Raw genomic sequence first — 23,394 nt, 5'->3', positions numbered from 1 at the left:
CCCCTGGCTCTTATACCCTTTCTTCCTCCTCCTTTGCAGAGTTCCCCGAGCCCTCGGGGATCTGATGGAGACATACTTTTCAGGGATGAGTGTTCCAAGGTCTCTCACTCTCTACATATTGTCTGTGGGTCTCCTTATTCGTTCCCATCTGCTGAAGGAGGACGCTTCTCTGAGGATGACTGAACAAGGCACGGGTCTCTGAGTGTAGCAGAATGTGACCAGAAGGAGCCACGGCAGGAGCCATGGGGTAGTTCCATCTCACAGAGTAGGTTACAACCAAATCATATACCGGTTGATGACTCTCGCAAGCTTTGTGCCACTCTCTCACCTGCTGTCTTAGTCAGGGTTTCTATTCCTGCACAGACATCATGACCAAGAAGCAAGCTGGGGAGGAAGGGTTTATCGAGCTTACACTTCCACATTGCTGTTCATCACCAAAGGAAGCCAGGACTGGAACTCAAGCAGGTCAGGAAGCAGAAGCTGAGGCAGAGGCCATGGAGGGATGTTTCTTACTGGCTTGCTCAGCTTGCTCTCTTATAGAACCCAGGACCACCAGCCCAGGAACGGCACCACCCACAATGGGCTGGGCTCTCCCCCCTTGATCACTAATTGAGAAGATACCTTACAACTGGGTCTAATGGAGGCATTTGCTCAAGGGAGGCTCCTTTCTCTGTGATAACTCCAGCTTGTGTCGAGTTGACACACAAACCCAGCCAGTACACCTGCATCTCCGGCAGGCAAGTCACTTTTGTAGATGAAAGGTTTTGTAGCTGGCTTGGTGTTGACCTTTCTCCTTTGATAGTGTGCACAGTACCTTCCAGTTCCGTGAAGTCCGGTCTACAGAGGCGAAGGTTCAAGTATGTACACAGCTGAGCTCTCCATGTTCAGTGAGCTGTGTCGGTGTTGTCTTCAATAAGGTCTTACTGTCCGTTTGCAGAGAGCCACGGTTAGCCCTTGATATAGCCGAGGTTGTTCGGGGGTTCCCATGGGACCCCTTTGGCCAAGAAAATTAGATACACCCTATTCCTGGTACTGGACGTTTCATTTGGAGACTAGAGATGTCCCACTGGGGCTCTACCTCCCTGTTCTTTGGTGATTTCATTTAGGTCACCTTCATTCTGTATATTTTTAGGAAGTTTCTACCATATTAAGTTCTAATACAACCTTTGACGTGGCCCTTAGTTTTAACTGTCTCTCTCCATATTCCCTTCTTGTCCCTTGTTCTCTCTCCCTTCCTATTCGATATCCTTGTTCAAGTCCCACCCCTCATTCACCATAACTATCTATTCCATTTCCCCTTCCTAAGGAGATCCTTCCCTCGCCCCTAGACCTACTCTGCATGTAACCTCAGTGGTTATATGGACTGTAGCTTGTTTATCATCAATGACTTAAGAGCTAGCACGCATCTACATGTTAATATATGTACATTTGTCTTTGTATGAGTTACCTCACACAGGATTATTTTTTTCTAGTTCCATCCATTTCCCTGTGAAGTTCATGATCTCATTTTTTTCAGTGGCTAATATTCCATTGTACAAATACACCGCACTTTCTGTATCTGTTTACCCGTTGGTGGCCACCTATGCTGCTTCCTATTTCTGTCTGTTATGAGTAGGGCAACAATGCGCAGAGTTTTTGTCGTATAACGAAGCATCTTTGGGGTATATGATATTTGTTTTATTCACCTTGGCTATTCTGATTGGTATAAGGTGAAATCTAAAAGTAGTTTTGATTTGCATTTCTCTCATGGCTAAGGATACTCAACATTTCTGTAAGTGTTCCTTGGTCATTTGAGTTTCCTCTTTGGAGAATTCTCTGTTTAGATCGTAACCTTTTTTTTTTTTAAATTAGGATTTAGTTTTCTTGGTGTCAAATTTTTTGAGTTCTTTATATATTTTGGATATTAGCCTTCTATTGGATGTGTAATTGGTAAAAAAATCATTTCCCATTCTGTGTAACTCAAATTCTCTTTTTTAATTTAATTTAATTTTTTTACTTATTCATTTTTTGTCTTACTCACTGCCCTCCTCCTGTCATGCCCTCCCACAATCCTTCCCTCCTCTTCCCCTCTCGTTCCCCTCTGAGTGGGTGAGGCACCTCCTCAGTGTCCCCCCCACCCTGGCACTTCAAATCTCTGTGAGGCTAGGCACTTCCTCTCCCACTGAGGCCAGACAAGGCAGCCCAGCTAGAATAACATAGCCCACATACAGGCAACAGCTTTTGGGAGAGCTCCCATTCTAGCTGAGACTCATATGAAGACCAAGCTGCACATCTGCTACATATGTGAGGGGAGGCCGTAGGTCTACCTTGTGTATGTTCTTTGGTTGATGGTTCAGATTGAGAGCCATAAGGGTCCAGGTTAGGTAGATAGTTAGACCCTGTTGGTCTTCCTGTGGAGTTCCTATCCCCACTGGGGCCTGCCATCTTTTCTCCTATTCTTCCATAAGATGTATCAAATTCTTAAATTTAAGATGCTTGCTGTCAATCCCAATGACCTGAATATAATCCCCAAAACTCATCCAAGAGAGTCCTCTGACCTCTATACATGTGTCTATCATAATACACACACACACACACACACACACACACACACACACACGCTTACACACAGTAAACAAATTAATAGAAGTAATAATAAATTTAAGCTACAATTATAAAAATCTTAGGAGAAAACACAAGAATAAACCTTTATGACATTAGATCTGACAATTATTTCTTGGATAATACACCAAAATATTAATTATAAAAGGAAAAAGTAGTTAAACTGGATTTCCTCCTAAATAAATCTTTTGTACATCAAAAAAGAGATTGAAAGACAGTCCATAGAATGAAAGAAAATATTTTCAAAACATCGGGTAACAGATCAATATCCAGAATACTATAATACAACAATTTAAAAATCCAATTAAAAATAGACATAAACTATGGAACTGAGAGGGATGTAAAGTGCTTCCCATGCAACCACACAGACCTAAGGTCAGAATATCCCGAGTACCTACGTGAAAATAGCTAACGGGGAGCATGCTCCTGTAACCCCAGTCTTGGACAGGTGGAGATAAGAGAATCGAGAAGGTCGGACGTTCTTGATGTCCCCCAAGCCACATGGCCTTGGTTTCAAAGGACATCAAAACTCTTAGGGACTTGTTGGCCAGTTTGGGTTTGTGCCTGTAATTCAGTAGTGTTGTTTTAAAGATAGGAACTTATGGGTAGATGTCTATATGCAGATAAGGGCAGGCACAAGATAAGGCAAGGCCTGTGATTGGGCAGTGAAAAAGTAAGGCCGGGACAGAGTTTTTGAAGGTGGGGAGAGAGGAGAAAGGAGAAGAAGAACCAAGATGGAGGCAGAGAAGGTCTGGTGTGGCTTTAAGTGGCCACAGGTAGCTATGAACATTTCATGGGAGATGGATTTTTACAGGACAATTTGTCTTATCTAGGTGGGCAGTTTATATCAATACCAATTGGTTCTGAGTTTATCGTATGGACATTTTGTGGGATGAGAATCTACTGATATAAATCTGATTGACAAATTATGAGCTTCTAGAGTTTTGATTTTAACGGGTTACTGGGAGTTGTGACTGTAACCACAGGGGGTAGATGTCTGAATGGGGCTGGAGTGGTGGCTCCCCCACCCACACCCCTCCATGGGAACTAGAAGGGCGGTCACTTCTGGGGCTAGCCAGGGTGGTGAGATAGCCACAGGGCCCAGAGAATGCCTGTGACAGAAATTGGGAACTTAGCGAGAGTCTGGTGGAGACATTTTGAGAGCTCTAAACCAGAGTTTGGCTGACTGAGATGAAAATACCCCACAGATGCCATGTGGCCCTACCCTGCCAGTGATAGTGTGGGTTGGTGTCTCACTTTTTATTTATATTATTCACTACAACAGGAGCTGACATTTGCTGTAGTTCCCATAGAATAAACGTGATTACCGTTGCAGTGACAGTGATGACTATAACAGCTACTAAAGCTGCAGTAACCACTGTGATGAACCTTTCTGTGTGTATGAACATAGCTAAGTTGTTCTAGATTCCCCCATGCCAGGAATCCAGGCCTGGACTTGTTTTAGAATTAAAGCCAGGAGATGAAGACACATTGTAATGAGAGGAAGTTTGGTTAGTGGGGTAAGACTTAGAAGTGACATGCGATCGATAGTCAAGTGATGTCTCTGCTTTGTTTCCAGCTGGTAGTCTCCTGGTGCCTGCTCACCATGTGGCTTTACCAATCACCTTGGGATCCCGAGAAAAATCTACAGGCAAAATCACAGCTGTGGATGCTGGGCTGCAGGTTTTAAAAACCTTGGGCCCAGATCCTGGTTAGGTCCCTTTGGAAGTTTACATAAAATCCTGAGTTTGGATACTTCTTGTATTTTTAGGATGTTATATTTTATTAGGTGTCAGAAGGAAAGATTGAGAGAATCAAATTTTAAAATTGAAAGTGAAGACTCCTTTGGCACGTCGCTCCTGAGCTGGTATTTCCTTATTTCCCGGTTTGTTGGTTTGATTGATTGATTTTTGAGTAATAAATGAGCTTGTTCAATTATGGCTTCTCCAGGGGTTATGGAGCATGTCATGAGGACATGCCCTCTTCAGAGCTGACAGAAACACAACAGAGGTCATAGATGTAGAACTACATGGTTGTTCACTTGAATCTCATCATAGAGAAATCAGACAGTAAGTGTCCCAGAACAGCTTGGGCAGACTCGTGTGCTCCACTGAGTCAAAGTCAGAGCCTGGAAAGATATCAGCATAAGTAGGGAAAACAGTAAATGGCCAAAGGAAATTTAACCTTTTAGAGCCCGTGTCTATGATAATTTTTCTTTTCTTTTTTTAAGCTTTAGTAGCTAATACTGTAACTGTCACCAGTGGTAGATTAATATCTTATGAGAATTCCATTGATTTTAAGTATAGGTTTAATTCCAATGCGTTAAACTTTGAACTTTGGGAATTTAATCAATATTAAATTGTATGTATTTTCTCTAATCCTTTTTGTTCACACACAAAGCATGTGTGTGTTTTGTCTGTTAGTGGGAGAAGACCTTGAGTATATGAATATCAGACGCGTTTATTTATTTATTTATTAATCAATTAATTAATTAATTCCTTTAGGCTTTTGTGGTAGAGTCTATGATCTGATACTTCTCAGAGGCTCCATGTTTTTTACTTTTGTTTATTATGGTATATAATTATATTAAATTATATTATTATAGTAAATATTAAATGCACATTATATTAATATGTTAAATAGAAATGTATTATTTATATTTATGTTTATTTATTAACCAGTTGAGGGCCGACAGGTCATCAAGTCTCAGTTTTGAAGTTTTCTTATTTAACAGAGTCAGATAATTAAACTTCCTTTAAAAGCTTTTAGGTTTGTGTCCTAGTAACATGTCTACCCTTTGCATCTAAAGGCACTGCTAAGCCAGAACGGTTTTACTGTGAGATCAGGCTTTTAGCTGTGGATAGACTTGGTCAGGCAGCTGGAGAATGGGAGCTTGAGAGGCTGCTTACTGCTGTAGCAGGAGGTGGCAAGGCCCTGGACAAGGATGCCCTACAGGAATGCACGGGGTTGCCCAAACATGAGTGTTTGCAAATTTCTTTCAGTGATGTCTTACTTTTAATTTCTTTACATCAAATTCTTTTTTTTTGATGGATTGTTTTTAAATTTACATTTTAAATGTTATCCTCTTTCCTGGTCTCCCCTCCAGAAATCTGCTATCGCATTCCCTCTCCCCCACCCCATTCCCTGCCCCAACCCCGGATTCTATGAGGGTGCTCACTCATTCACCCACATTCCCTTCCACCTCCTCGACCTGACGTTCCCCTACACTAGGGGGCATCAAGCCTTACCATGACCAAGGGCCTCTCTTCCCAATGATGCCCAACAAGGCCATCCTCTGCTTCATATGCGACTGGAGCCATAGGTCCATCCCTGTGTTCTCTTGGGATGGTGGTTTAGTCCCTGGAAGCTCTGGGGTGTCTGGTTGGTTGATATTGTTGTTCTTCTTCTGGGGATGCTTAAGCTGAGTTCTTAACTGTCATGTGTGCACATGGAATGTAGGAGATAAAGGACTCCCCATAGTGAACATGGATGGAGAGGGCAAAGAGAAAAAGCAATCGATGAGCTTCCGAGAAAGCCATGCTCTTTCTCTCTAGACTTGCTGTCATGTCTCTGTTCTATCTCTGTGAAGAGACACCATGGCCACAGCAACTCTTATACAGAAAGCATTTAACTGTCTTACAGTTCAGAGGTTTAGTCTATTGTTGTCCAGGTGGGAAGAACGGCGGTACACAGGCAGACACAGCTCTGGAGAGGCAGCTGAGAGTTTTCCGTCTGGATCGCCTGGATTGGCAGGTAGCAGGAAGAGAGATTGAGCCTGGCTTGAGCATTTGAAACCCCCCAAACCCATCCCAGTGACACACTTTCTCCAACAAGGCCACACCTCCTCCAACAAGGTCACACCTCCCAATAGTGCCACTCCCTATGGACCAAGCACTCAAACATATGTGCCTACAGGGGGGGCATTCTTATTCAAGCCACCACAGGCAAATTTCCTCTTCCCCAGGGACCTCTCCAGCATTGCAGAAAGACAACATGGGAGGTTTGGGGAGATTCTGAGGCTCCTGTCATCTTTGGTGACTGAGACTTCTAAAATCTACATCCCCTAACCAGGAATCCTCCCAGTAAGTACCTATGAATTCAGGTCACCCTTCCTGCACACTAGATGCTCCAAAATGCTTCACTTCGGCTCTCCAGGTTGCTCACCCAGGAGACCAAAATGTGACCAATTTGAACGTATTAAAAATAAATGCAGAGTCAGCAATAACGTGTCAGTGTCATATTAAGCAAAGACATTGAAGCGCTTTCCCTTGGTGCCATTTAACTGAGAACGAGTTCAAATCTGAATTCTCTACTTTGCTCTCCAGGTGCCTTCTGTTCTTTCTGTCCGATGTAAGAGTCTGGGTCGGTACCTGCCTGAGTACTGTCTTGTGAGTCTGTCCATCTGCTTGTTCCTGTGTGTCTGTCCATGTCTAGGTGTGTACGTCTGTCTCTAACAAAGGGTTTCGCTCCATGTTTATTAAAAAGCACAGAAAACATCATATAGGGAAGGGATGGGGTATCTTGTAGAAATATATATCTGAGTTTTTTGAGGGATTAAATCACTGACTCCAATGGACCCAGATAACAGTATTATTAGTACCGTTGTTTCTCCAGCAATAGTTGCCTGTGGTCATCAACATTGATGGTAGACAGTCATCATATAAGATTGCTTTCAACCTTTATTTGCTCTTCTTTCAACAACTTACTATTAGGCCACCCACGGAGGAAGGGTCATGGAGGAGTACGTAACAAGTTACAGTTGTGCAGTAGGTTAGGCTGTGAAAGTTGAGTACATGGGAAATCTATGCCATGTAAGGTTGTTCTATTGTTCTCTTAAGAGCGGGCTAAACAAACAGCCGGAGCACACAATGGGAAAGCAGTCTTGTCGCCAGTTACCTCAAAATGTGTTATTACCTCTGTCTGTGAGGTCCAGAGTTACACTCATGTAAGAGATGTTTTGATCATATCACATCACCACAGAAAATGGGGTGTTATATGTACGATTCTGAAATTCAATTTCTAGGTTTAGTCACAAGAATGAGACAGGAGAGACTTAAGCAGATGTGTGGATATAATGACAATAACAGCATCATTGATAACAACCAAAGGTTAGAAATAGCTCAATGGATGTGTAGAGAAACAAAATGTGGTACGTAAGTCAGATTATTCATCTTGAAAAGGAAGTGCAGTCCTCATATTTTATTCATGACAACACAGATAGACATCAAAAACATTATATTAAGTAAAATAAAGCTGACTCAAAGACTGCTGCTGCATTAATCCCTTGTTGATTAAAATTGTCAAATTCATAAAGATGGGAAGGAGTGGTGGGTCACTAGGCGGTGCCAGGCAGAAGGTGACAGAGTTTCATGACCACATGCGACCTTTCAGTCAGTCTGCAGTGATGGGATAGCTCTGAGAGACAGAGTGCTATGGTTACATAATCATGTGCTAAAGACACTGAATAGTGCATGAACGATGGTCAAAAGGTCAAGCTTTTAAAAAGTGTGTTAAACAGCATGGCTTAAATATGAGAGTGGCCATCATGCAATGCTGAACACGAGAGACTGAGGCTACACTGTCAAGAGCTGTAAGGAAGAGTCTCAGAACATCTTTATTAGGTGTTAGGAAATTCAACTCATTTTTTAAATGGGGCTTGAGAGATGTCCTAATGGTTAAGAGTGTGGCTCTTCTTCCAGAGGATCATGATTTAACTTGCAGCATTTACGTGACAGCTTACAACCATCTGTATAAGTCCAGTCCCAGGGAATACAGTGGTTTCTTCTGCCCTCCTTGGATACTGCATTCATGATATGCAAAGACATATATTCAGGTAAAAACTCATATAGATAAAACAAAAATATATAAAATCCTCCCAAAAAAAATAAAGAAGAAAACTTAGGTCTCCACCTTTGCGACTTTCAAGAATATCATGTCTTCCTTTCTTCAGTAATGCTTTTTGCCATAAAACTGTTGTATTATTTGTTACCAAGCAAGAGCAGGCACTTACAGGGACAGGCTCTTGTGTTAATGACCTTCAAATATCCTTTCTTTCATTTTCAGCTAAAAATTTTGGGTAAAGCTAAGTATACCCAGAGACAATTCTGTCTATCATTCTAATCTTTTATGTGTGTGCTCCCTGACTTTGTGGTAAACACACACACACACACACACACACACACACACACACACACACACACACCAAACCAAACCAAACTAATGCAAATCAAACCAAAACAACAGCAACAAAATTGTCTGCTACCTTTTCTTTTGAAATTGTGAGCTGAGTGTGCTTAGGAATGAGCAAGTCTGCATGAATGCATATAGGCTCCCTGGATAAAATACGCATATGCTTCCTTGTTGGAAGAGGAAACTGACCCTTGAGGATATGACCCTTGAGTTTTCTTTGCCAGCTCAAGGTAATAAAACTTTCTCTGTTTCTTTTATCTTGGCTCTACTGATTTTGCATTCACAGAGATGCAAACCCAATGTGTTCCGTTATAACAACTCAGTGGTACAAGTAATCTTTCTGTGTAAAACTTCTAAGATCTGATTTCTGACTATTAAAAAGCATGAAGCGATAGAAATTGCATGGGCTTTGGAGCTGAGCAAAACAAACTTTAAGCCATGGCTCAATGATTAACTAGGCTGTGACATTGACATGTTGTTCTCCATTCCCTTAGAGCATGAATTTCCTCCTGTCATTTAGATACAATGTATCAATATTGCATAATTGCTTGTGAAGGTTAAGGATGATTAAACTAAATACTAGCATATAGAATTCTCAGTAAATTATTATTATTATTATTATTATCATCATTATTATTCAGATAATTTTGAACATTTCAAATAGCAAGTCCATTGTGTAGCCCAGTTTGTGAAAATCTTAAAAACTGTGTCTGGTGTGGTGTCATGCTCCTTTAATCTCGGTACTTAGAAGGTAGTAGTAAGAGGATCTCTTTGAGTATGAGGCTAACCTGGTCAACATAGTGAGTTCTAGGATAGCCAGGTCCTTGTAGAGAGGACCCTGTCTCAAGAAAAGCAAAACAAAACGAAAAACAAAAACCTTTATACCAGAGCAACGGTTTAGTGTTTCTCAAAAAGTGACAATAGAAGCTCTCTAGGAAAACAGCAAGTGTTTTAGCTTGGCATTCCAGTTCTGTTACAGGGGGACACCCGTACTTCATGACATAAATTCAGTATATTTAAAAGAAGATTTCTCAGAGCTTTCCTGAAAGAGGTGTCACTCAGACTTTAAGACGCTTGCAAAATTGAAATTTCGAAACAAGTGAACATGACAGAAAGAAGATTAAAGATTCCAGCTATGTACCCTTGATTGGCCATGATTTCAAAGCATTCTGGGTAGAAAGAGGCATCAAGTCCATTAGAGCATTTCAGAGTTTTGCAATAGGAAAGCAGAGGAGAATGGCATCACCGTTTTGCCATTTAATGACTATGTGACCTTGGGCAAGTTCACTAAGGTCACTAAGTCTCATTTTTTTTCTTCTGTTAATATCTGTCTTAGAGGATTATTGCATGGATTAAATAAAACTGTGTGGGGACATGTAGACACACAACAAATGGTTGCCATGGGCAGCAAGATGCAGGAAGCATAGGGGGGAGAAAGAATATGAGAAGACTGTGAGACTCAGAAAGAGGCAAAAGTCCCTTATTTCTATGTTACACTCCTTCAATCCCCCACCCCCCACACCCCATCTCCCGTCCCCCACCAAGGGGGAGGGTGGTTAGCTTGGCATAGCTCAAAGACAGTTTCTGGGTGGGTATCAGAGTTGTTTGAAATAAGGAAGAATGTTTGCTTATAAATTTCTGTTATTTCCATAAGATCTAGAAATCAGAGAGAGAGAGAGAAAGACAGAGACAGAGACAGACAGAGAGAGAGCGGGAGGGAGGGAGGGAGTCTGCAGAAAAACTGTGACATTGAAGCTGACTTGTGGAGAGCACATGGTTCCAAGGCATGATCAAATCATAATTGTTGCCATACCTTAGACTTAAGGTTCGCTTCGATGGCCTTACAAAACATGCATATGATGCTAGGAAATTATCATCTTTGGCTTTGCAACGCTCTTCATTTTCACAGTTGCGCAGACAGAGCTTGATTTGATCCTATTCCTCGTTCAGTTTTCAATTAGGTAACTAGGAAGTGAGAATTGCCAAGGCGGATGCCATTTCAAAATTGAACACTAGATGGAGCCGAGAGATCTTTTTCCCCTTTCATGTACGATGTCCAAGTTTAATGCTGTTTAGATGCTGACGAAGAAAATCTAGATGCCTTAAATAAGTCTAGTAGAAATTAGAACAAATAGACAAGTAAGTTTTCTCTCTTCCCGACCTCTTCACTGTTTCCTTCGTTGTCTCGCTCTCCCTGTTCGCTCCTCTGCGGGGCTCTAAAGGATCGGTGTGTTGTGGTTTTCTTTGAAGCACTGTCTTGTGGATGGATGACTGAGATACATTTAACAGACTTTCAGGGCTAGAAAGTTAGGTTGGCCGTCCAGCACTGCCACAACAAACGTACGGCAGATCGTTGCTCCGCTCCACATCCAAGTGACTAACAGCACCCCCTCTGCCTTCTTCCTACTGTTTATATCAAATGCCGGTAGCAAATTTCCCCCAGCATGCCAGACCCAGTCAAATTGGATGCATACACGAGCATGAGTGATTTTAATTGCCAGAAATATAAAACCTAGTAGTGTAACTAACTGACATGCCTAGCATGTGCGAGTGAAGCATTAGGTTTGATTTTTAGCAGCAGATACACACACACACACACACACACCATGATTTAAGATCTTGAGAAGTAATTATATAGTTATTAATTATCTATTCAACTTTACTATAAAGCAGAGACAGACGTGTCGCTATGAGTTCTAAGCCATCCTGGCCTACAGGGGAGTTTCTGACCAACTAGGCTACATAGTGAGGCCATCTCAATATCGGCCCCTGCAAAAGCTAAAGGTTTTCCTAGCAACTTAATTTTAATGATGCAAGTATATGTGTGTTTAAGCGCTAATTAAGGAGAAAACTAGAAATAATTATTTTTCTAAAACATTATTATATATCTTTACAAGTGTTATACTTCTGAGGGTAGGTGAATGGGGACATAGCATAAAAGAATGGTAATTGATACGTCTATTAAAATGACATGTGTGATAGGGGAGTTTAAGATATATTTAATTCATCTTTGAGAATTTCACACAATGCATTTTCATCATACTCTCTCTTCTCCTCCTAACTCTTGCCAGATATCCCCCAAATCCTTACCCCTCCCAACTTGTCATGTTTTATTTTGTTAATAACTCAGTTTGTGCTGGTCTCATATATCCATGATGGTAAGGCCATTCCCTGGAGCATGGTTGAGCTGCCAGGGGCCACACTCTTACACAAAGTGACTCTTCCTCCTCCAGAAACCAGCACCTGCCCCTCCTCAACTAAAGGCGGGGTCTCGCACGCCCCTCCCCCTCTATGCTGGGACTCTGACTTGATCTTGTGCAGGCCACTGAGAGTTCACTAATGCCGTGCCATGAAGACATTGTTCTGTTCTGGTTTTCCCCACCCTCTGGACTTACAAATGTGTTTCCCTTTCCTCTTTGTGATGGTCTCTGAACTTGGGCGCGGGAGCGCGCATGCGTGCGTGCGTGCGTGCGTGCGTGCGTGCGTGCTGATACAGAGGTCACCTTTGTGGCTGAGCATCTCACCGATACTCTGCACTTTAACCAGTTGTGAGTCTCTGTGCTGACCACCCTACTATAATGAGATTTAGGAGAAGAGATCTTAAGAGGGAGGCAATGGAATTCAAGTGACCTGAAAACAGAAGGGAGTCTTGCTTTCAGAGGGAAAAGGAACCTTCTAGAAGGGGGAGGAGCCCAGAGTATGGTGGAAGGAGAGGAAAGCACAGTGACACACAAGCAGGACTATGCTACCGTGAAAGCCATTACTCTGTATCAAACTTAAAACAAGGATAAGGGTGAATGGGGCGAGGGGAAGGGGATGTACACGAAAAATAGGAATTGTATGCAAGCAGCAATCTTCACAGATATGGATGCTGTCAGTAAACGGAGTAAAGTGTACTTAGATGTTTTTATTTTCTTGCCTATTTGGGTAGCAACTTCCTCTGCACTCTTTGTCATGTGTTTACTGTCCTTGGGGACAGTGGTAGCTTTCCGTTTAGATGCTTTGCTCAGTTTCTCCTTGTTGGATCTGTCTTTGTATATTGTCTGTGTCCTCTAGTCTTCGCAGCAAAGGTGTCCGATGGGATCACACGCTCCTGATTGATGCATTGGTCAGTGGAAGCCTGGGGGTGCCCAGAAGGAAGGCTGAAGTAGAGACGCTGCTCTTCCAAAGCTAAGTCATTTCAGCTTACGTGGAAAGAGACTCCAGATGTTGACCTCACCAGGCCTTGACTGGAATCACTGGCAAAAACAATGCCACTCTGTGGGGATGGGAAGCTAAGGGATCCCTGACTTTGCACAGTGACCATGCCTACCCCTTAGGAATAGTACCCCAGCTCCTTATAGCAACAATAAGAAAAAGACCCGGGTCTCCACATGACCGCACGTGTTTGTTCACCGCCATCTTTTGCCTCTCACTGGGCTATGCCATCGATAAACAGACTCACAGCACTGGTTAAGTTTGATGCAATGAATGGGTAGGAGAGTTGCTCACCTCCAAGTCAGACAGCGACAGAGAATGAAGCTCTCCTTGTGATGTTTGTCACAAAAGAGCTTTTCTCTGCCACTGATCACAGATCACTCAGAATCCAGGGTCAGATTCCTGGAGTTAGAGCTAGGGTAGCACTCTGGATCAAGATTTAATTCAACCTGATTTATTATTTAAAATCCACCCTTTAGTAAATGTTCAACTTCCTTAATACTTAGTCCTCTCTGGTTTGAATATGTTCTTCTAAATTCATGTTAGAATCTCATAATTTTATTTTTATTAAAATTTATTTATTTGTGTGTGTGTGTGTGTGTGCTTGTGAATATGTGTGTATTTATACCTAAGGAGACATTTATCCTCTATACTCTGAGGGCATGATAACTAAGTTTATAATCTAACTGACAGCTTAGCAAGAAAAGAGAATATAATTTTGCTATGTACAAAGTAGGAGGCAGTTTCCTCCAACACCAGGGAGCATCTAGAAGCTTCCACACCCCAGGAAAAGAGAATGGGTTTATGGGCAAAGTGGAGGAGAGTAAGTGGCTGGAAGTAAATCCACCCGGCAGTAGCCTGTGACAGTGTCTGCCTTGAAAGTGTCATCAGCTCCTGTCATTAACCTCCTGTCAGATGAATTCATCTTCGCTGTTAAAGGGTTCCCGGGAACAAGCGACTTCCTTTTATGGGGTTTGTCTTTTGATATATGAGAAAAAAAGCAGACAAAACTATTCTCTGCATTTATTGTTCCTCGGGTACCACAGTTTGGGTATTGAATGCCCTTCATAAAAGGCCCATCTGTTGAAGGCTTGGTCCCCAGGCTGTGGTACTCTTGTGAGATGACAGAGCCCTTGGTAGATGGTGGCTACTAGAAGGAATTTAAATATTAAACGCTTGTCCATGAACAGGATAGTGGGATTCTCTCTTCTTCATCCCTCTGGCTCAACTGCCAGGAGATGAATGGCTTCCTCTATCACTCACTCCTGCCTTGATACCTCCTGTGGGCCCAGAAGCAGCAGAGTCCCTGAAACTGGATCCCAGATGAACCTTTCTTCTTTTCCTTTGAGTATATGTGTGTGTTTCTGTGTGTGCAAGCATGTGTGTGAATTCATGTATGCTGAGAGGTACACATTTGTGCATTTGCATATGGGGAAGTCAGAGGATATGCTTCTCCACTGTTCTCTACCCTAAGGTTAGACACAGAGTTCACATGAACCAGGCACTCACAGATTTGGATAGAATGGCTAGCAGTGGGCTCCAAAGTGACTGTTTACCCCGCCCCATCCTCAAGCCTGGCAACTACAGATATGTACTTTTGTTGTACTTTGTATGTAGCTGAAGTTCCATGTATCCAACCTCAGGTCCTCATCCCTACATGTCCAACCCTTTATGGCTGAGCCAATCCCCAGTCTCCATGTTTCTTCTTTTTGTTTGAATTTATTAAGTATCTTGTCACCGTGATGCAAAGGTGACCAATGCACAAGTACCCACTGATGCCTTCATTGCCACAGCTCTCTGTGTGGAGGGTGGCATTTCCTGAGTTTCTTTGCCTGGGAACACTGAAGCCCACCACTTCAGCAGCTAGGATGGCCAAGACATTACGACTGATAGGAAATTGGCACATACCTGAAAAGAAATGCCTTTGAAGATGTATTTTTATAATGTTCATTATGAGCCACACCAAACACAGAGAGGCGGATATAAAAACACGTTCTCCAGTCTTCCCCTCCTTCCTTGCTTTGGAAAGATCCCCCTATTCCTTGTCACAGGGGAGAATGAGCCTAAGGTATCTTTGGCAAGATTTACTGAGTCATATAAAAGAGAAGGCCATAAGACAGTATTCTCCAAGGAAATGAGACCAGAAACTGGAGAGAATGTGGAACAATTTTATTCACTTGCTGTCTACTGGTGGCTTGCCTTTGAAATATGGTGACGCTCTAACACATTAATCACCAGAAGGAGCTCTTTGTCATGTCAAACTGAAGTCTCTCAGCATCCACAGAAGATTTACTGTTCTTAGGAGGCAGGCAGAAGGGAGCCAAGCAAGCTAATCTCCCTTTTTCCCTCCAGCCAGTTTGCCTTGTGATGTCCTGCTCTGTCTCCAGGGTCCTGGGTCAGTGGCAAGTCCTGCCACTTCAGCCCCTGCATGGAGAAGGGAAGAGGCCCAGGTGCCTTGTGAGCTCTGTGGTGGGTCAGACCCACTGAACCAGACGGTTGAAAGCACAGAGCACAGAATTCTTCTCCTGCTCCAACCAAGATGAATGTCCAAGCTCTGGGTAGGATTCTGGCTAACCTTGTTTCTTGGCTAACCTTGCTTCCTGGCTAACCTATTATTCGGCAATTGCAAATCCCTCTTTAAGCCTCTAGCATCTTTTTTAGCTGTAGAAAGAGATGGGAAAAAATGCACCCAAAGAGTTTAGTGGGTTTCTTCTTTCTTCCTTCTCTCTCTCTCTCTCTCTCTCTCTCTCTCTCTCTCTCTCTCTCTCTCTCTCTCTCTCTCTCTCCTCTCTCTCTCCAGCTTGAAAGTCGAGCTGGCACAGGTTCTAGGAATTTGTGCAATGCTGACTGGAGATACTCCAAGCGGTCTTTGCAGCCTGCCACGCACTCCCAAACATGGCTCTAGATGATATCTTGTACTTTTAGGGTAGTAAGTTACCAGTAATACATAGTCTACACATGCAGAGACTTGGGGCTTGGGATGTTTTAAATCAATCTCCCTGTCTCCCTGCCTCTCTTTCTCTTTCTCTCTTGTCTCTTTCTGCCTCTGCCCCTCCCTCCCACTGTCCTTCTGTCTCTAAGCCATGAAGAAGATGGCCAGCCACATATACCTTAACAGCTCCACATTCAAAACAGCTGCAGTGGCAGCCCCAGCATCCCCTGCACAGCCCTCCTGCACTTTCCTCCTCTGAGTATCAGAAAGGTGAACATAAACACATATGTGGTTTTTCATGGGAAGAATTAACGTTTTCAATTTAGTTCTTGATGAATTCTCAGAATCAGATTATTCACTCCACAGCATTTATCAAATGTCAACCACATGCTAAGCTGTACAAATTTACAACTGGGACACCCCAAAGAGCAATGTGAACACTGAGCAAAGCTTGGGTGGGACATGTAAAGAGAATAAGACGGGCACAATGAACAAACAAAACAACAAAAACAAAGCAACAAAATAACAAATGAGCCCTCGAATCTTGCTTTGGTAAAATTATACTGTCCCTGTGAAACAAACAAACCACCACCCCCACCCCTGGATTTGATGTTATGTTTCTAGTTGGATAATAGATCTAAGGTATTATCAACTGGATTTTCAACTCCAGTTGTAGTTAGTTCACTTATAGAATAATTTTCTGAATTATAGCTAGAATGCCTGTTGAGCCGGAGCAACAGAAAATCCGACAACAATGACAACCATAATACCTATGCCTCTTAGACTCCCTTGCAGCTAAGGTCTGATTGTACCCTCCTTGTGTGAGGCTTAGAGAATAGGAGCAGCGCCAGGTAGAGGCTAGAGGAGCAGAGATCTCTTGGCAAGCCTGTGGCAAAGGTGCTCCTCGCTCCTCCAGGGCTGTGGGTGCTCAAGAACAGAGGGTGGTGAGGAGGTTTGACACATCTAAAAGCTACCCAAAGCCTGTGGCAGGAAAGCTTTCTCGTACCTGGATTTTTACAGCATCTTCTCTGAGATTTTCCTCTTCAGCATCTTCATCAGCCTTTTCTTCTAGAGGCCATCCTTTGCCAGAGACTGCTGGATGGAAGGTTTCCTGTCTCCCCTCAAAGATTGTTCTTTTCTTTTTTTTTTTCTTTTTTTTTTCTTTTCGTAGCTGAGGACTGAACCCAAGGCCTTGCACTTGCTAGTCAAGCGCTCTACCACTGAGCTAAATCCTCAACCCCGAAGATTGCTCTTGATCATACAACAAAAGACTGGAAAATAGCAAATGGGTGAATATGCCTACACACACACACACACACACACACACACACACACACACACACACACACGCATACACACCTCTTTTTGGATCCTGTGTGTTCTAACCCACCTAGTGCACTAACCTGTCCTTTGTCTTTCTGAGCTTTCTGAGCATTTGATTGTTTTCTCCCACCCTGTTCTGAAGACAATCTCACCCCTTCCCCTCCTCTGTTGCATAGACCCTGCCACAGGAGACATGGCATATGGTGTCTGTCAGCCATTTCCAGGACTTACCCCTCTTCAGAGCTTAGAACATTGGGGTACCCTGGAAACTCAGTTTTCCAACACACTCCAGGAGAACTCTGATTACACTTTTATAGATTTCTTGTGTTCTTCTCGCTAAGGTGGGAATGATATCTTCTTTGAGCTATGGTCATCCGAAGTAGAAGCTAAATTCTGTCTGCTTAGATCTTGCGGGAGCTTGTTACTGTTTACCAGAGGTATGATTGTCTACAGTATGTCCTACTTGGCTCTCGGTCACTGTGATGGTATCATGATCAAAAGGGTCTTTGAGAGGAGGTGGTTTATTTCATATTACACCCTAGAGCAGAGTTTCTCAAACTGTGCATTGTGACCCTGGAAAAACAGGCATTTCCAGTGGTCTTAGGAACCCCCAACCATAAGTTTATTTTTGTTGCTACTTCAAACTGTAATTTTGTAACTGGGTGTTCCTAAGAACATCAGAAATGTGTTTTACCAAGATTGAGGCCCACAGGTTGAGAACTGCTACCCTGCAGTCTAGTAGGAAGAGAACTCAGGGTAGGCACTCAAGCAGGAACCTGGGAATAGGAACTAAAAGCAGAGGCCATGGAGGAATGCTGGGTTTTTTTTTGTTTGTTCTGGCTGCCTGCTTTCTTATATAACTTCAGGATTGGCACCACCTAAAATGGTCTGAATCCTCTTATATCATCATTAATCAACATTCCCTACAATCTTGTCTACATACTAGTCTTATGGAGGCAATTTCTCAATGGTGGTTTTCTTTTCCACATGACTCTAGCTTCTTTCAAGTTGACAAAAAACCCAACTGGCACACTCTGGAATTTTAATGAAAAGGTGGTATGTTATCCTTTGTTTAGGACTAGGCGGCCAGGGTGATCTCAGGCATAGTCTCCTTTGACCCTGAGACCCCCAAGTGATATTATCCCCTCCTAGGTTAGCAGTTTCTGGGTCTGCAGCAATAACAAGAGACTCGAACAATCTTAGATGCTGTGTTTTACACGTTTCCTCCTTACGTTGGCCTTAACTAGTCTGTGTTGCTTCCTAAGCATGCAGATATTTTTTAGTTCCTTGGAGCGTGTGTCAGCTTTGGTTTGAAAAGAGCAGTGACTAAGCAGTACCAAAGCTCTCCTATTTCGGTCTCTTAGGTGGAGTTCAGACAGTATCGTACGTCAATGCCAGACCCAGAATAGCAAAGCCTAAACAGAGGCTTGCTAGAGCCAGATGCCCAGAGGAGCCTGAGACATGGGTCAAAATATGGTCCTGACAGTCAGAGGTGAATCTGCAGCAGACTGAGTTTAGACAGCATCTTGTCAGATGACTGGTAGAACTTTAAAACTTTAAAAATTAAAACTTTTCTTTAACTGCTTACTTTAAAAACAAGTTGATGGAGGCAAAAAGATTGGACTATAAGAAGAAGAAGAAGGGAGAAAAATGTAGGAAATTTCACAGAATTGGGCATGGTAACACACTTAAAATCTCAGTACCTGAGAGGCTGTAGCAGAAGGATTGCAATTTCAGGGCTAGCCTGAGCTCTCTAGCCAGATGATGTCTCAGGGGGAGGGGCAAAAATGAGGAATGGGGTGGGAATAAAGAATTAGAGAGAGCGGGAGGAGGGAGAAACGAGGAAGAAAGGATGGGGGAGGAGAAGGGAAGGCGGAAGAAAGCAGAAGGGTGGAGGGAGTGAAAGAAAGTGCCACAGCTCCGTCTGCATATGCCAACGTATCCCCCATATCTGAGGGTCAGCCAGAGTAAGGGTGGGTGTCCCGAGCCCTGAAGTAGTTGATTACACATGCTAATTAAACAGCCAAGTCATTCTGGGTTATCTCAGCATAGATTTTTCTATTATTTTTAACTTTCACAAAACTGAGACCTTAAAACAGTTGTCAAGACTTGTCGAACAACATGTTAAACATCTCTGTGTACTTATTAATCCAATATCTATTTACAGATTAAACATCTATAAAAGCAACAATGCCTGAATTAAGTAAATGTATTTTTCTGAATAGAAATAGTCCTCCATATACCATATTCCTGATGCATGGAAAGCATTTTCTGTTGTTTTGTCTCTTAGTTCTCATATTTGACTGGTAATATATTTTTCTGGCAAAACCATAGTCACCGTATTATACAGTTTGAATCCAAGCACACCCCTGTTCTGGTTCATACAGTGAAGAGGTAGCCATCTCAGTAGTCCTTCATGACGATCTCCTTCGAGACTTAGTGCCTTGAGAGTGATTTAAAGCACACGGGTGAATGTATCTCCTGAGAAGTTCCCCTTTGTATAAGGGCTGAATGTTCCCTGTGCAGTATTGTGCCTGCGAGGCACACCCATTTGTGATAGTGACTGCACAGAGGCAGCCAGCTATACCCCAGGGGTGGTCTGTAAATACAGGCTACACAATTCTTGAAGAATAATGAAGATAAAAGCACGCATTTTCCCAAAACTCATAAACCATGTATCCAATGGGATTTTTAGAAGTAGACCTATAATGAAGCCAATTATATATATAACATAGCTTTCAGACAATTGTATATTTTATTGTATATTTGTAATATATTTTACCTACACTATAATACCTTTTTAATGTAAATTATCTATACTATTATACAATATAATTGGAATGTAATTTACCTAGAATATAATTTCAATATAAGATATTATGCAAGGCAACATTAGTGTAATGTGACATAATACATTTCTCAAGTATAGAAACAGGGCTGGTGAGATGGCTCAGCGGTTGAGAGCAGTGGTTGCTCTTCCACAGGTCCTGAGTTCAATTCCCAGTAACTACATGGTGGCTCACAATCATCTATAAGGAGAGCTGATGCCCTCTTCTGGCCTGTAGATGTATATGCAGCAGAGCACTCATACATCAAGAATAGAGGCCATATATGTAGATGGGGATAAATACAAACACATTGAACATCTGAGGCAAATCCTAAAACAGAAGTTCAAAGAAGTGTTCTAAATGGTGACTGAGAAACATCCTTTTTCCTCATTGGTAAGACATTTATTTAGAATGTTATGCTTTTCCACTTCATATAATGGCGCTGGACTCCCATCTGTGAGACTGACAAGGGGGAATTGTTTGGAGAGTTAACTGGTGAAAGATCACTCAAAGATTTAGTTGGGATCGAAGCATTTTGAATCTAACCAGAAGAATGTTGAAATATGAATGGGATAAATGTGTAACTTACTGACCGGGAGGCTGAGTTGGACCACGGGGTTGTAACCACCCGGATAAGTTAGATAAAACTAGGATTATTTGGGTCTGGATTTTATCCAGTGAATTCTGCCAATGATTTCCTTCACTTTGGTGAGCAACAGATTGCTGTACATGATCACTGGCAGGGTGCTGAGGGAACGTGAAAACAAATTCCAGTTCTGAATGTCGACCACAAGAGGGTACTGTAGTCCTCTGTATGTACAGCCAAGCGGTCTAAGAGGAAACCATAGGAAACCTGCAGGGAATACATTCCACCCCATTGCAGGGGTGGACCCCATTGCAGGTAGTAGACCTGGAATGCCAAGGTTGTGCCCATGCAAGTTCTAAATGGCACCACGGCTGCCAGCCACAATGCCAACAGAACATCACCCCCTACTGAAGAGTCGGGTGTGTGTGAAGGAAAGGAGAGAGAGTCTCTTCATTCAGCACTCTGTTCTAGTCCATTAAGTCTCTTCCTAAGTGTTGAGCTCTCAGTACCTGTGATCATATTATGCACTCTGGCAGGGGCTGATCCATAGCAGTGAGTACCTTAATACGGGAGTTTACTCATCGGTGTGATAAAATAGTGTGGACGATCGCTCCCTGAGGAGACCACCGAGTCTCTTGGGACAGAGAGTCGATCTTTCCTTTGCTTCCTTTTCTCTCATTTCTGTTGGGCACTTTCTCCTTGTTCTCCACTTCTAGCACCCCAGATCTCAGCTGGCATGTTTTTTTTTTCCTCACGGCCTCTCCTAGCTTCCGGCCGCTGCTAGCTTCCGGCCACCGCTAGCTTCCGGTATCCAACCCTCCTTTCTCCAGCACATCCTCCAGTCTCCGCAAAGACCTTTCCTTCTGCTTTATTTAAATCTGCAGGCTGGGGCGGCTGCCTCTGTAGCGCTTAGCTCTACCACATTCACACCATCTGACACGCAGTGTATTTTTACTTTGCCTATTGCCTGTCCCTTGCTGAGGAATATGGTCCACAGGAAACTTCGGTCTTATTCTGTCCACTTCTGTATCTCATTGCTTCCAAAAGGGCGGACACATAATCAACACGTGGTAAACGTATTTGGAATGAATTTGAATGAAGTATTTAACACCGCATTTTCCCAAGCCTGGGCAGAAAAAACAAACAACAACAAACCCAACGTGTTAACGAGCTACCACCGTTCGGAGAATGAAAGTCAAAGGTCACTTACGGAGGGAGCCATGAGAGCCCGCAGTAACGTAACAGCTGTTAAAACCCGGCAGAAATTGTACAAATGAGATTTTCCTGGGCTGCGAAACAAGACAAGAACTCTTTGGTACGAGGACCCTTAGAAATTGAATCATAGAAGTCTCTGGAAGCTGAGCTGAAGGATCGTTAATTGAAGATTTCAAAGACACCTGACCCACAGCATTGTCTTCTGTGGTGCCAGACTGAAGATGGCGTCTACAGGTGCAAGAGGGTGGGTGCTATGAGGGCTCCAGTAAGAATAGGTAACGTGACAGTCATGACTGGCAAAACAGAGGTTGTTTAGTGGGCGAGTGCTTTGTAATTTTAATAATTCCTAACATTTCCTTCTATGGATGGGGCCAGCCCACAGGATCTGCCCATTTTACCACGTTTGACAACGGAGAGTGTTTGTACGATGCCATATGTTGTTTTCATCTTTGTGCTGTGAAATCTGGGGCCTTTGCTGACTGTCAGCGAGTGCTTACCCTACATCAGCAAGGTCCTGGAGAAAGCACAGAACTCCTCATGGGAGAAGAATCCAGGGCAAACAAGCCCATCTAAATTCAGCCCCCACTCTCCTATGCTAGTCACTCAAAGACCAGCTAGCAAACAAAGTACAAGGTGACATGACCTCCACTATCCAACCCAAGCCTGCTCCCCCTGCCTCAGCGCATCCAGTTCATGAGCACAGCAGCAGAGCTCCTTAGCCAGGTTTGCTCCTGTCCCCTTTGCCTCCTGGCCCACCGGCACTTCTTCTCCCTATGGATGCCCACAGGTGACATGTTCCCTCCCTTTGCTGACTGTGAGAAGTAGATTATCTTGTAAAAGGCAGTTGCGTATTTTTTGTCCTTTTCTTATCATACCCAAATGATGGCAAAACATGTTTCAAGATTGTGGGGAGGAAAGGAAGTTAGCATCTAGCTTTTAGAACCTTCTATGTGGTGGTATGGAGTATCAGTGGTGAGAATGGAGACAAAGGTGATTAGGATGATGTGGTTTTCTATGCTGTGAAGATGAAGAAGAGAGAGCACACAGTAACAAAGGAGGCCTCAGTGACAGCCCCCAGATGCTGCTGCTCTACCGCCTCACCTGTTGTTACCTGGTTCTTTACGGCTGAGAGATTAACTTTGGGAACTATGACTACAGACAGAACTCTATCCTCTATTCAAGTCCAAAGGGTTTGAGGTGGACATTGTCATTAAAGATGTGACAAATGAGATTCTAAGGGATTAAGGCCGTGTGACACATGAACCAATGGTGTAAGCATAGTGGAGTCACCATCCTTGAATCCCTGCCTTCACATGGCTAATGATTTACCATCTGCCTCTTAAAAGTGTCACCTCAACAAAAGAAGTACACAAAATAAAAATACAGAGCCACAACATATCCCTAAAGGTATTTGTTGTGCAAACTGTTCAACAGTTCACCTGCTCCTTGGAAATTACATAGGTTATGTTTTAGGTGATGTTTTAGACAGAAAGCCTTGCTGCCCTAAATATACACACAGGCAC

General features: G+C 43.0%; 1 protein-coding gene and 1 long non-coding RNA gene across 1 annotated transcript; both read right to left on the bottom strand.

Moving 5' to 3' along the window:
- The window catches only part of Erich1 (glutamate-rich 1), a gene marked incomplete at its 5' end in the record, with an annotated part of 52,793,804 nt that overhangs the window by 28,743,226 nt on the left and 24,027,184 nt on the right, over positions 1 to 23,394 (bottom strand).
- Positions 1,845 to 11,200, bottom strand: LOC120097435 (uncharacterized). Its single transcript, XR_015639915.1, has 3 exons — positions 10,604 to 11,200; positions 5,850 to 6,342; positions 1,845 to 4,729 (listed from the first exon to the last, which is right to left on the bottom strand). It is a non-coding gene; the product is annotated as an uncharacterized LOC120097435 (long non-coding RNA).

The sequence above is a fragment of the Rattus norvegicus genome, chromosome 16 (assembly GCF_021556685.1).
Source record: "Rattus norvegicus strain SHRSP/BbbUtx chromosome 16, alternate assembly SHRSP_T2T, whole genome shotgun sequence".
Lineage (NCBI taxonomy): Eukaryota > Metazoa > Chordata > Mammalia > Rodentia > Muridae > Rattus > Rattus norvegicus.
Note: the sequence above shows the minus strand (reverse complement) of the source record. Positions and strands in the feature narration are given on the sequence as shown.